This window comes from Cupressus sempervirens, chromosome 2, assembly GCF_028749045.1.
Source record: "Cupressus sempervirens isolate cs-2001-9-10 chromosome 2, ASM2874904v1, whole genome shotgun sequence".
In the NCBI taxonomy this organism is placed as follows: Eukaryota; Viridiplantae; Streptophyta; class Pinopsida; order Cupressales; family Cupressaceae; genus Cupressus; species Cupressus sempervirens.
This window is the reverse complement of record NC_143119.1, coordinates 695,405,361-695,421,766: the sequence shown is the minus strand read 5'-3', so window position 1 is coordinate 695,421,766 and position 16,406 is coordinate 695,405,361. Positions and strand designations below refer to the sequence as shown.

The window sequence follows — 16,406 nt, the reverse complement described above, 5'->3', positions numbered from 1 at the left end:
TGGAGAGCCAGAGCAACAGAAAAGGCTACCTGGATAAGGAATCAGAAATGGCCAAAGAGGGGATTCCAGTTCCAGAACACTTCAAAGCTCACGAGTTTTCAACTCATGAATTTTTTTTCAAATTGGGGCACCTGATGCAGAGGCAAATTCTAATTTTGGAGTAGAAGGCCAGCACTCATTTATTTGTTTGCTGCAAGGCCTATAATTTGAGAGGCACCGAATCAACTTTGTCATAAAAAAAAAAGAATGAGACTAATTTCTTGGCAGCTACTAGAGGACTGTGACTAACTGTTATTGTATGAAGGACCTCATTTAAAGATGTCATGCTAATTTAGAAGGATCTTCTATAGGTGCTGACATTAATGATCGGGAGTCTTAACCACCGTAGATGGTGTTGGTGTGGATTTCCATCAGATTATTTTGATGGTTATTTTGTTGTCTTTGTGTGTGTGTCTTATTTTCATGTAAGGGTGGCTTCTGTTAGTAAATATTTTGTTGGCTTTGAATAAAATCTCAATTTGTTATTTGCAATTTACTTTATTTTCTTCCTTTTTTTGGGTTGACTACTGGGTTACCACCCCGTTAGACTATTTTAATGCCATCTTTTGTAGCATCTCTTTCAGTGATTCACACTAGGGTGGACACTCTACTAGGAAAGATTATAACTCCTCTCTTCTTTCTTCTCAGTCGACAATTTCTCTTTTATTATGATTTGGGAGTTAGCAAAGTCTCAATCCCTTGAGGGCTTCATGGAATATTTTGTTAGTTTTGAATATAACCTCAATTTGTTATTTGCAATCTATTTTATTTTCTTCTGATTTCTGTAATCTGCCAGAATCAATCGCCCTTTATGGGATCCTTGACTCTGGACCGCATCATTATCAGGTTTAAACCTGATCACTAAGCACCCGTTTGTTTGCGGGGATAGGAATTGAAAATTGGGAATTGCTATACTAGAATTGTTATTCTGGAATAGAAATTTGTTCTCTCTGTTTGGTTGCACAAAATAGAAATTGGAATTGAACCAGAAACTTGTTGCCTTTTAAGCACAATAAAATCCAGGAACGAAAACATGAAAAAAATGTAACCTGGCAGTTTTCCCATTGAGATGGGTACCATCATCTCAAGGGCAAAATTTTCGAATGAGTTTAGTAGATTCAAATTTGAACTACAAAAACGCTCTGTGATCTTTTTCTTACGATCAGTTAGGCTAATGTATGCAAAATATTTAAAGCTACGAAATTCTAAAGATTGATCACAATGTGTGATCCCATGTTGTATGGTTTACACAATCAGACTCTATTAATCAGCATGGATAGTCAAAAAGCTGTCACAATATCATGAATCACCAAAGACATCTTCTAAATTCATGCTCATGAATTGCCAAAGAAATCTTCTGAATACTAAGTCATTGCAAGATTAAATATGTAAATATGTGAAAAAGCAGTGAAAAGAGTAGCCTTGCGAGAAACAAGGCAAATATAAAACAACTCAAAATTGAAAACATAGATCATCGGCCAGATAAAAATCGATGCTTTTGAGGCCTTGAAACTTGTTTGGGTTTAAAAAACAGGCGACAGAATAATTAGGGAACTCAATCAGATTTAAAATCTGACTGACGATCCACAAACTATAAACAAGCATCAAATGAACATATAAACAAAACCAAATGCAGCAACACAAGAGCCCTTGAAACCGCAACCATTTGCGGATTTGGTTTAAGATTTGTGATCTTTTTCTGTGTTGATACAAATAGACAAAGCACTGATTGTAGGAGATGCCATCAGCCTTGTGGAGAATTTGCAGAAACAAGTATTCCTCCTTCAACGTATTCCTCTTTCAGCCGCTGTGTCCATTGTTTTCCATCCCTCGGTCCAACCTAGGTTGTCCACAGAGATATTTTCTGCACAGTAGATTACGTGTTCGAATCCCAAATCTTCAATTTTTTTCTTGCAAGTTTCAAATTTTAATCAAATAAGCGAAAGTGAAAAATAAGAATAGGAATAGCTACCAATAACAGGCTTTTTTGGGAGGGACATATGCCCATTCTGGGGCTAAAATAGGAATACACATTCCTATTACCAATTTCGATTTCAAATTCTAATTTTCAATTCACATTACGGGCCCTAAGACTTTTATAAACTTCTCCTAGTTGTAACAAAGTACGGTCGATTAACACCGTGATCAAGAGTTTTTTGTTTTTTTGATAATTTGATTGCTAAAACCTTGGAACTTATGTATGCAAAATAAAAAGAGTCCAATCCTACTTTCCAAAGACAACCCTCAATTTAACTGAACACAAATCCATATGCAGGGTAACGACAGTCCACGGTACTATTCGGTGATACCTCTCAAGATTCAATTGAATACAAATGCATATCTAGGGTTACAATGCTACAAGACACCGTTCGATTGAGAAATTTCAATACTATCAGAATACAATGCATATGGACAACACTAAGCTAAAACTTAGTTTCCATACTACGTAATGAAAATACCTAGGTAGGGCATTTGAACATTTGTCAACCCCTCTTAAAAAGGAATAAAGGATAATTTTATACTGTTGTTCTATTTGTTTTTCAACTTATATAATTTGAAAACATTTGGAAATATTAACTATCTCAAAGAAGCTTATTTAGGAGTTATTCATAGAGAGGAAATGAAATAGAACATACTCGTTAGGATTTCAAGCCCAAAAATATCTGCAACTTTCTATAATCTGCAACTTTTCGTTTTCCAATTCTTTTCCCGCTCCTCAAGGACATTTGATTTCTTCCTCTCCATCCAAAATTGGTGAGCAAGCCCTTACGAATTACACGCTAATCGGCCACTCTGCCCCGTCATTGAAGGCCCCACGCAGACCATAATTCCCTTATTTGCCAAGAATCTCTCCCGATTCCTCACCTTCGAACCCCTCGAACTGCAATTGCCCTAAGCCCTAGGGTTTCATACCTAATGCAAGGATTATTAGTTTGTGCCAAGGAGGAATACTAATGCATTCATGTCAATTCAAATTCAAATATAAGATTAACACTAACCAATCAAATCCAAGAATTTAAAAGATTATACAAGATTTCAAATATTTTTTTTTAATTTTTTATTATTTTATAAATCAGATTTTTCATCCATTCTATTGGTCCACACTATTTTTGGTGGGAGAAAATTAATTTTCTTCAATTAAAATACAAATATTTTCTAACAACTTCATCTTATCTTACATTAATGAATGTATTAATTATAACTTTATCTTTTCCACATTTGTGACAAGTTGATAAGATTTTATTTTTTCAATCATTTTATCTTCCACCTCACACATGTCTAATCAATATTAATTATCACAATCTATTAAATATTTTTAATTTTTTATTTTAAATATATTTATTATTAGTTTTACATTGATATTTATTTTTTACTATTTGATATAACTTGTTCATAAAACTTCATATAATACATAAGTTCAAATTATATATATATATATATATATATATATATATATATATATATATATATATATATATATATATATATATATGTCTTTTTAATATAATTTTAATATGTTATATCTTTGTATTTGAATTTCTTATTTTTTTTTAAATTTTACTTTTTTAATAAAAATAGTTAAATTATTACTATTATTTTAGTTTTATAAAAATAAATTAAACAATATTATGTTTTAATTATATTTTATAATAGTGTTTGTAATATGTATAATTGATAAGTGTTACAATTTTTAAATTATATTATTTATTATTATTATTATTTTTTATTTAAACAGTTTATCATTTAGATTAAATACATTTAAAAGTTAAATATATATTTTAATATTAAATTAATAATTATATTTTATATCAAAAAACATACTAAAGAAATAACCACAAAATAGAAATAATTCAATTTTAAAATATATATAAATTATTATTAGATTTTTATAAACTATGTATTAAAATTAAATAGTTATATTTTATTTTTTATTTATTACATCATATTTATTCATCTACATCAAATTTATATGTATTACATCTATTTATTATTTACAAATGTACATATTAAACTATATAGATATTATTTCATAATTAAAAATTACTTAATTTTATAAAAAAAATTGGAAATACAAAATATTAAATAGTAAACCTTCTCTAACTGTGTAAAATTAAACAATTAGTTTTACTTTAAAATATTTTTATATTTCAATACATTTTATTTTTTTCTTATAGAAATGTGAGTTTTAATATAAAAATTAAATTCTTAGTTTCATTAATTAAAATATAATATATTTTAATTTTTTACTATAACCATGATTTTATTTTGACTATAAAATATGAGCAATCCTATCAGATCACAAGTGCATTTCTACGCAAAAATTAATGCATTCATAATGTTAATTTAGATTCTCACTCATCTACACCTCTACAACCATTATGCGTTAGGTAGGAACTATGACGCATTGTGTCTCTTGTTTATAGAAAATTTGTTTTAATTTTCCTATTCTTCCTTTTTCCTGAAAAATTTAGAGCACTTCTTATCACCATTATTATTATTATTATTAGTTCTTGCCCCTCGGTATGCTATTAGGATGCTTTGTATTTTCCATTTTTACAATTTTTAACTATACTACACAACAAAATTAAGTGATAAAATGATCGAAATTATTTATTTATTTTTATAAAAAAAATTATGAACTTACGAATTACTAAATTTGTCTAATTCTTTAATTTACACTAATTATTTTAAAATTTGTTTTGTGGAGAGTATTTTATTAAATTCGTTATTTATGAAATAAAAAATAATGAAATTTTTTTTTGTAAATTGAAAATTAAAATTATTTTTCATTTGGCTAAATGAAATAAATCTTATATTTATGATCTAATTCAATATATCAAGACTAATGTTTTTGATATAAAAGCAACCAAAACTAAGGAGCTAGCCCTTTACAACAATGGTGAAACAACTAGCAAACAGCTATACAAACCCCCTAATGATTTATATCAAAAATATATTTAACAACATAACAGTAATTAAAAGTACTAGAGTTCCTACTTTTAATACAAGCAAAGTTTAACAAATTAACAAAAGGCATGTAGGTGGTCATCGCATCATACCACTTACAACCAAAATCCAAGTTCAACAAAAAAAACAAAACCATCACCAAAGGATGGAGAGTAAAAACTAGCAGAGCACCAAAAAAACACTAGGCATCGAGAGGCCACTAATTGGCATCTTTTTTCTTTCCTTTCCCATCTAGGAGAACTTTGGCCCAATCTTCGATGAGGAAATTATAAAGCAGCTTCGAGTCCTCCTTCCTAAGGCCCTCCTCCTCTAACTTGTGAGCCAAAAGCTAAAGAGTGGTTGCAATCGCATGGGTCACTTTTACAGTGAACTTTGAGAAGAGGGTGAAGCCCTCCTCCAATGCATTGCACCTATCCTTCAGCTCCTAGAAGTCTTTACGAGTAATAGCCACATCCTCCGTATTAGCAAGGTTTAGAGCCCTGTTGCAATTTGCCAAAGAATACCTTTTGTCCTACACGTCCAAATTGTTAGTGGGGGGCCTTAAATTTTCTAGATCATCTTTCCTTATTGGGGAGGAGATAGTGTCAGGGGAGGCTTTATCAGGTTTGGGGTTATCCTAGTTATCAGTAGGAGGTAGGGTGATGGTGGTAGAAATATGTGCGGGCTCTTGGGAGGAGTCCTTGGTAGGTTTCTCCACCTCAAAAATCTCAGGTGTCATCGACAATGTCATCGCACTTCTCCACCTCTTTATCAGTCTCATCCTTCTCCTTCCCCTTCTCCTGACCATCCCTAGAGATCTTATCACTCTCCTCTAAATTGGTATCTTCCTCCTCCTCCTAAGAGCGATTGGCCTTTTGTTTGTATCTACCTTAGGTCTTAGCTAATCTTCCTGACCTTCTTTTGTTCCCTCGTATTTCATCATCTGAATCCCTAATTTCTACCTCCACCCTCTTATCAGTTTTTTTTTTTTTTTGCAGTTGGCTCCAAGGATAGGGTTTTGTTTTTCCTACCATTAACTAGGGTGTGGCTTGGTGAGGGTTGAGGAGTAGAGGCATAGCTACCACCCACAAACTCCAAACAAAGGGGGGGCCTAGAGGTAAGGAGATTATCAATAGCTATCAGATAGGGAGGGCAAAGGGCCAGGTGAAACTGAAAAAGATGAAACATGAGCTTTAGTATAAAATAGTGAAATCAACCCCTTTCTTTTTTTTCTCCCTAACATCTATCATAGTCTCTTTAAGGGCGTGCATCATAAAAAAGGGAATGAAGACTAACTCCCTATTATGAAAGTGGTCAAGCAAAGGAAAATGGTAAAAATAATACACACCATGTCTGACTTCTAGAGTGAGATACTTCATTATGACCAGGCACACATCATCTCAGGGCTCTGGAAGGTTATCCCTCCTAAAACCACCACGATACTGGTTTGGGGCCTCATTACCTCTGAAAAAATGAGATGGGCTAGCTTCATTTGCCACCTTCTTAATCTTTTGCCATTTCCTACTAGTTAGGTCTAGGCCCGTCATCATAGCTATGGTCTCCTAATTCACTTGAAAGGTGATGTCATTGATAGTAAGCCACCTGTCCTTCCAGCTTCTAACAAATTGTTGAGAACAATTCTCGTCATATCCAACCATGGTCTGCATGTAAGGGACAAACCCTCCTTCCTTTAACATTATCCAATTTTCCTGCCTTTTGGAAAATTCCTCCATCTTTGTGGGCTCTAGTCTATTAAGGTCCCCACCCATGGAAACTTTCTCCTCAACAATATCTTCTTCCACAACCTTGGTATTTTTCATTTGCAAGAAGAACACCACCCAGAAAATCACAGAGGCAGGGCTAAAAATGGTGTATCCAATGGTTAAAATGCCTTCTTCCTTATACTTCATTGGGATGCAAAATCCAAAATGTATTGGCCAATTTAAAACATCATTACAAGAAGTGAAAATAATCTGCATGTAATACCTTTATGATCTGGCATTAATAATAATGCAAACTTTTTCCATAATCATCCCATACCACCAAAAAATGATGGCATTACTTTTAAAGTCGGGGTTATTAATTTCTTGCCCTTTTCTGTGCCCTTGCATGGTGCAATCCACATGGTTGATCCTTGTGAAATGTCTTATCAAATTCAAAACAATCTTAACCATCGTAATAATAGCAAGGCCACCAAATTTGCCCGTTCTCCAAATTTGGATAATCATCAAACATAGTTTAGAGGAGTCTTTTCTCTACTAATGAGGGAATTTATATAGTTTGGTAACATTTTAGTACTCTTCCATCTTTTTATGCTCTCAAAATCAAAGCCCAATCCTGCCAAAGCATCTACAACCGCATTGCCTTTCCTGTAAGTGTGTTGTAAGTCATAATGATCAAGAGTCATCAGGAATTTCCAAATGTCCCCCATGATGGAATGCAGAGCCTAACTAGGTTGAGCACGCCCTTTGACAGAGTCTATGATGAGTTTAGAATCACCTTTTATGGTTAATCTTCTAACCTTCATCTCCACAGCAAATTTTAGACCCCAAAGTAAGGCACTGGCCTTTGCCATGTTATTGGTCCCCTAGCCCAAATTCCCTGAGAAGGCTAGCAACGCATCACCCTTATCATTTCGCAACACGCCTTTGGTTGCCGCCAAACTCCCACATGTCGCACCATCAAAGTTGAGTTGGATAGTAGATAATGTGGGAGGGATCCAACCGGTACTTTTTCTTGCTAACATTTTCGAGTTGTCAATTTTTTGGAAGTTGGGGAGAATATTCCAGTTCCTAGCAATATCCTCCTCCTTCCTCCTCAGGGTTCCTGTGGCACTCTGAACTTAGCCACCATAACATTCTCCATAATGAACTTTCTCAATATCTCCCCCACAACCTCCTCTCCCCTTTCCTCCTCCTAAAAGACCCATTTATTCCTCTCTTTCTAGACACCCCAACAAACATGTGGGGGGAGGAGATTCCAAAGGATTCTAAGATGGGGGTGGTAGAATGAGAAATTCCAATTCTCTACGAATTCTTCCATACCTATGTGCATGACCCAAGCCAACGGGAATTTGTTCTAGATGTAGGATCAAACCTTCAGAGTATAGGGGCATTCAAGAAAGAGGTGCACAATGCTTTCCTCTTCCTCTTTGCAAAGGTAGCATCTATTAGTAATCGGTATGCCTCTCCTTCTTAGGTTTTCAGTAGTTAGGATCTTGTCGTGCATGACTATCCACTAGAAGAAATTGACTTTTGGTAGAAAATGAATATTCTAGTTCTTTATCCACCTGATTGGAGTCTGATATTTTTCAAAAATAAGCTGGTTGTCAAAATTAACTAAGAACGAACCATTAGTCTTCCTATCCCAAACCACCTCATCGGGTTGATTATGCAATGGAAGTAAATGGTGACTAATCATTTCCTCCAATTCTTTAACCAAAGGGTCCTCTCTGTTAGGAATATCCATAGTAGATAAACATGTCCATTTCCTTTAGTCATTGATATAGTCCTCCACCTTCACCCCCACCATCCTTTTTAAAGGTTCCTGAAGGCCGTTGAATTTCTTGTAGATCAGTGGTTTCCCCCCTAACCAGTTGTCCTCCTAGAATCATATTTTTTTTCCATTGCCCACCAGCCATCTCACTCCTTTCCTCGAAAGAGACTTGTTCTTGAGGATATTGTTCCATACCTTAGAGCCACTGGGGAGATCATTATTGAGGAGATTGTATTTGAAATGAGTGTTGGCTAGGTATTTAGACCTCGTGATTCTTCCCCAACCGGTCTTATTTTCCACCAATTGCCACCCATTTTAGTGAGTAGTGTTTTATTCATATCAACAATTCTTCTTATTCCCAACCCCCCTTTATCCTTAGGTTTGCAATCCCAATTGACAAGGTTCCATTTGTTTCTCTCCTCTATGCTGGACCAAAGGAAATTACTTTGCAATCTTTCAAGTTTTTCCACCATACTCTGATTAATCTTGAATATGGAAAGAAAGTAGATAGGTATTCCCTGCAAAGCCGCCACTAGGAATTGTAGTTTTCCCGCATTGCTAGGTAATCCTTCCACCCAAACATTCTTTTCTACATCCTTTCTAGAACAATGTTCCAATAAGTGCTAGAGACATCCTTGATTGTTAGGGGAAGACTAAGGTTGGTGTACCATATCAAGACAAATGTTCATTGTAAAATCAAAGTAATTATTATATTATAATAAAGATAATATATTATTATTCTATAATTATACATTATATAAATTATATGTTAAATAATTAAAGGCCTTGCACTCAACAAGATTTGATCCCTAGTAGACTCTTTGTGAGCCTTTCAACTTCACCAGTAGACCAAGGGTCTTTTAACATATACTTGTCTTTTGAAGGAATCAAATTAAAGATGTTTTCTTTCATTTAGACAATTTTTTGTTTTATCTTAATATAGATGCGAGATTATTAACAAAACATAATAATTAAAATAATTTTTGCAAATATGATTGGCCATCATGGGATAAGGGGGATTTCCAAGAAATATTTGTTTGGATTGTAATGTTTTGTTTACTTTTTAGATCATATTGTTATTAGTTTGATGCAAACATTTTTCCATGGGCAAAAACATTTCTTGTTTTCAAATGATTAGTTATAATTATTATTATTACTAATATTGTTTCTATTCATATTTTTATTTGTTATTAATATAATATTTATATTATATTAATATTATAATTTTTGCTCATTCATATTTTCGTTTCCATTTTTATTTTATTATTCAAATGTACGCTATACTAGCTATATATTTCAAGAGATATCAAAACTTTAATTTGTAAATGTGAAATATTTTTTTTAGAGTACATTAAAGCCTCGATATCTATATACTTTCTATATATATGTATGTCTATACACACACACACACACACACACACACACATATACACATATGTATGTATGTATATATATGTATATAAATATATATATGTATATACATACATATGTATGTATATATACATATACATATATATGTATGTATATCTATATCTATATGTATATATACATATATTTATATGCATATACATGTATATATGTATATATACATATATTTATATGCATATACATGTATATATGTATATATACATGTATATGCATATATATATACATATGTATATATATATATACATATGTATATATATATATATATATACATATGTATATATATATATGTATATGCATATATATATGTATATATGTATATATACATGTATATGCACATATATACATTTATATGCATATATATATACATATACATGTATATGCACATATATATATATATATATATATATATATATATATATATATATATATATATATATATATATATATATATATATATATATATATACATGTATACATGTATATGCACATATATATGTATATGCATACATAAACATATAGATATACATACATATATATTATATGTATATACATATAATATATATGTATGTATATCTATATGTATATGTATATGTATATATATACATATATATGTTATATATATATGTATGTATATATACATATATATACATATGTATATGTATATATATCTATATGTATATGTATATAGATATACACACATATACATATACATATGTATACATATAGATATGCATATAGATACATTTATATGCATATCTATATGTATACATATGTATATCTATATGTATATATATATATATATATGCATACACATATATGCATATACATGTATATATACATATAGATGTATATATGTATATCTAAATGTATATGTATGTATACATATACATGTTGATATACATACATATATATGTATATATATACATGCAGATATACATACATATATATGTATGTATATCTCCATGTATATATATATAAACTATATATATGCATATATATACAATGTGTATATATATATATATGTGTGTGTGTGTGTATGTATATATATGTATATGCAGTGTATATATATGCATATATATATATATATATATATACATATACATATAGATACACATACATATATACATATATATATGTATATATGTATGTGTATCTATATGTATATGTATGTATATATATACATATAGATATACATACATATACATATATTTGTATATATATACATGTATATATGCATATATATACACATATATGTATATGTATATGCATATACATACATATATACATATATATGCATGTATATTTATATGTATATGCATTTATATATGTATATATGTATGTATATTTATATACATATATATATATATATATATATATATATATATATATATATATATATATGCATATACATACATATATACATACATACATACATATGTATGTATATATATATATATATAAATGCATATATGTATGTATATATATATATGCATATATGCATATATGTGTATATACATATATATACGCATATATACATGTATGTATATGTACATATATACATATACATATAGATATACATACACATACAGATATACATACATATATAATGAAGGTACGCTCTGATACCACTAAATGACGGTACGTTCTGATACCACTAATGACAGTATAGCTTTGATACCGCTAATGACGGTATAGCTCTGATACCACTGACGAAGGTACACTCTGATACCACTGACAAAGGGCCACACTACGCTTACCAACTCACAACCAAGAATGCAATTTTATTATACTTGAAAATCCAATAGCAATTACAATAACATTTCTACAAGATCTCTCAAGATTCAATCCAAACCCAAGCTAGTCCAGATCCACACTTTGGTAGAAACCTCTGAGATCTCAACTTGTGCTCGCAAGCCACCAAGCAACCTCCTTGCTTCTAAACCGCAGTCACTAGCTCTTCTCCAACCTTATCCAAGATCCAAGTGTAAACTGCCTCACATTCGACGCTCTGTCTACACACTCACAACTCTATCACAATCCTGCTGTAGATTGCCTCACATTCAGCGCTCTGTCTACAGACTCAGGAAAACTCACTCTTCACTTTCTCCTTCTGTTTCACACCTGGAAGCCTTCACACCTTCCAACTTTCACACATTCAAGCTTTTCCTTCCAAAGCTTCTACTTCCCGAGCTTCTCCTCCTCGAGCTTCCACTTCTCAAGCTACTCCTTGAGCTTCTACTCCTCGAGCTTCTACTTCTCAAGCTACTCCTTGAGCTTGATTTAGAAATGCTTATATGCCTTGCTTAAATAGGCACTTACCACCCCATGCACGACTTATCCACAACCTTCTAGAATGCCTCCACAACCTTCTACAACTTCCAAAACTTTCTACAATATTCATAACTTTCTAGAATTCTTCCGACACACCTCAATAAATGGAATGACAACCATTTATTTTTTATTTTTTCTATTATGCCACCTATGCACCTCAAAAATAAAAATCCTCTTTTACTTTCTTTTCTTCTTTTTCCCCTTTTTTTTAAAAAATTATTTCTCCTCTAATTTTCGTCACTTTCTCTCTCCTCCACAATTTTTATTTTTATTTTTTCAATTTTTCCCATGCAAGATGCTCCTGCATTAGACTCCCCCGGTAGATAGAAAAGTGTGTCCCACACTTTGACGCCAAAAAGAAAGAAAGATCTACCACCATCTTCAACTTTAGCAAAGGCTTCCACCTCAACGGGGACAAGAAAACCAATGTGCAAATCTTCCACATTTGCATTACTCTATCAAACACCAGAATCTCAACCATCCAACCAACATGCTCATTCCCAAAAACAAACTCAACATAATGCTTCAATAGAAAACTCTCATCCACATCAGCAACTAGTGATTTCACACCCATAGCAACAAACCCCACATCAATAGCCACATGTAGATCTCCATCAACACATGCCAAACTCTCAACACCAGCAACCTCATTGCTCACAACAAGATGCTCTGCAATACATAACTCACCTCCAATAACTGGATCATCCATGACCAAGTGCTCTGCAACATTCAAGTCACCACCAACATCAACTAGATCATCCATGATCAAATGCTCTATAGTCTCCATGTTAGAATCAACCAACTGATCATGAAAACCAACCTCTGTCCCAACATCATCAACATTAGGAATATCTTCAGTAACAACCTCTAGTTGCTTTGCAGGTTCTGCATCAGACTCCATAAACTGATCAGCAAAACCAACATCTTCCACCTCAACCTTGCGATGCCATCTTCTCTCACGAACCTCCTTAACTTGATCAGCCAATATATCATCCAACTGAGAAAACATCTTAGAAAAATTCCTCTCCACTATATCATGGATTTTTGCAATCATCTTAGGGTCCAATCCTCTTGGAGCCATCTCCCAAGATCTTCGTAAACCCTCTGCAACAAATCCTTCCCACTCTCCTTGTGACAACCAAATTGTTTGAAAGTCAGATCACAACCTGCCACCTCACACGAACAATTAGGAACCAAATCACAAGTTTAGGACAACGGATTTGCAATCCACTAGCTCTCCACAATCATGCCTCAACAAGTTCAATCTTCCATCTTCGCATCAATCAATCAATCTACATGTCCTCCCAAGGTCCTAGTGCAAACTGCCTCAGCTTCGACGATCTGTTTACACGCTTAGGAACTCACACTCTAATAAAATTCACCCAACCAAGGTCCTAGTACAAATTGCCTCACACTTCGGCGATCTGCTTGTACACTCAGGAACTCCTGCTCTGATAAATTTTACCCAACCAAGGTCCTGTACAAATTGCCTCACACTTCGGCGATCTGCTTGTACACTCAAGATCTCTTGCTCTGATATCACTAATGAAGGTATGCTCTGATACCACTAAATGATGGTACGCTCTGATACCACTAATGACGGTATAGCTTTGATACCACTAATGACGGTATAGCTTTGATACCACTAATGACGGTATAGCTCTGATACCACTAATGACGGTATAGCTCTGATACCACTGACGAAGGTACACTCTGATACCACTGACAAAGGGCCACACTACCCTTACCAACTCACAACCAAGAATGCAATTTTATTATACTTGAAAATCCAATAACAATTACAATAACATTTATACAAGATCTCTCAAGATCCAATCCAAACCCAAGCTAGTCTAGATCCACACTCTGGTAGAAACCTCTGAGATCTCAACTTGTGCTCGCAAGCCACCAAGCAACCTCCTTGTTTCTAAACCGCAGTCACTAGCTCTTCTCCAACCTTATCCAAGATCCAAGTGTAAACTGCTTCACATTCGGCGCTCTGTCTACAGACTCAGGAAAACTCACTCTTCACTTTCTCCTTCTATTTCACACCTTGAAGCCTTCACACCTTCCAACTTTCACACATTCAAGCTTTTCCTTCCAAAGCTTCTACTTCCCAAGCTTCTCCTCCTTGAGCTTCCACTTCTCAAGCTACTCCTTGAGCTTCTACTCCTCGAGCTTCTACTTCTCAAGCTACTTCTTGAGCTTGATTTAGAAATGCTCATATGCCTTGCTTAAATAGGCACTTACCACCCCATGCATGACTTATCCACAACCTTCTAAAATTCCTCCACAACCTTCTACAACTTCCAAAACTTTCTACAATATTCATAACTTTCTAGAATTCTTCCCACACACCTCGATAAATGGAATGACAACCATTTATTTTTTATTTTTTTCTATTATGCCACCTATGCACCTCGAAAATAAAAATCCTCTTTTCCTTTCTTTTCTCCTTTTTCCCCCCTTTTAAAAAAAAATTATTTCTCCTCTAATTTTCGTCACTTTCTCTCTCCTCTACAATTTTTTTTTTTTCAATTTTTCCCATGCAAGATGCTCCTGCATCAATATATGTATATGTACATATACATATACATATAGATATACAAACACATATACATATATGTATGCATATATGTATATGTGTTTGTATATCTATATGTATATGTATATGTACATATACATATAGATATACAAACACATATACATATATGTATGTATATTTGTATGTGTATATATATATATATATATATATATATATATATATATATATATATATAGAGAGAGAGAGAGAGAGAGAGAGAGAGAGAGAGAGAGAGAGAAGCATTCAGATGGATGAATTACATGAATTAAATTGACAATTCATTCATTATATAATATAATGTTATTTTATTAAATAGTATCAGTCTCAATCAATTCAAATTTATATTAATGGGATAAGATTTGGTTTATGGTTAGGTGTAAAATGATTTTTTAATGTTTTATTTGATGTGATGGTTAGGTTTAGATTATAGTATTGCATAAAAATATTCAATTGGGAAAAGGGTGGACTACATTTACATTTTCATGTTCATATTTTGATAAGATTTGGTTTACCATTATGGTAAAATGTGGTAATTTTGTAGTGTTATATTTGGGTTGATGGTTAGGTTTAGGTTATAATTTGGCTTATTTGTTTGGATTGTAATGTTTTGTTTACTTTTTAGATCATACTGTTATTATTAGTTTGATGCAAACATTTTTCTATGGGCAAAAATATTTCTTGTTTTCAAATGATTAGTAATAATAATTATTATTATTACTAATATTGTTATTATTCATATTTTTATTTGTTATTGATATAATATTTATACTATATTAATATTATAATTTTTGCTTATTTATATTTTCATTTCCATATTTATTTTATTATTCAAATGTACACTATAATAGCTATATATACTGAGAGATATCAAGGCTTTAATTTGTAAATGTGAAATAATTTTTTAGAGTACATTAAAGCTTCAGTATCTACACACACACACACACACACACACACACACACACACACACACACACACACACAGATATGTATATATGTATATTTATACACACGCACGTGCGCGTGTAGATAGATAGATAGCTAGTAGCATTCAAATGGATGAGTTACATGAATTAAATTGACAATTCATTCATTGTATAATATAATGCTATTTTATTAAATAGTATCAGTCTCGATCAATTAAAATTTATTTTCATATTATGATCAGATTTGGTTTATGGTTAGGGTGTAAAATGATTTTTTTAATGTTTATTTGATGTGATGGTTAGGTTTAGATTATAGTATTGCATAAAAATATTGAATTGGGAAAATGGTGGACTACATTTGCATTTTCATGTTCATATTTTGATAAGATTTGGTTTACCATTATGGTAAAATGTGGTAATTTTGTAGTGTTATATTTGGGTTGATGGTTAGGTTTAGGTTATAATTTGGCTTATTATTCAATTATGAAAATGAACATAATTTATTTTCATTTATAATTATATGATTAAAGTTAAAATTTAGATACGACTATGTTGAATTAAGTTCAAATTTAGGGTACGATAGGGTTTAGGTCTAGATTTGATATTTATTTAATATGAGGGACTATTAATGGATTTGATCTACTTCATTTGTTGTGCTT

The 16,406-nt window shown here is 32.2% G+C and overlaps 1 protein-coding gene across 3 annotated transcripts in view; it reads right to left on the bottom strand.

Annotated features, from left to right (window-relative positions):
• The window catches only part of LOC149575277 (protein RTF1 homolog), a 28,925-nt gene extending 25,929 nt beyond the window's left edge, over positions 1–2,996 (bottom strand). Inside the window, exon 1 of one of the 3 annotated variants that reach the window (XM_089815069.1) lies at positions 2,676–2,996. The gene's annotated coding sequence lies outside the window, so the exon portion shown is untranslated. The remainder of the gene's footprint in view (positions 1–2,675) is intronic. The other 2 variants (XM_089815071.1, XM_089815070.1) reach the window with 2 other exon arrangements.
• Positions 2,997–16,406: the final 13,410 nt, after the last annotated feature.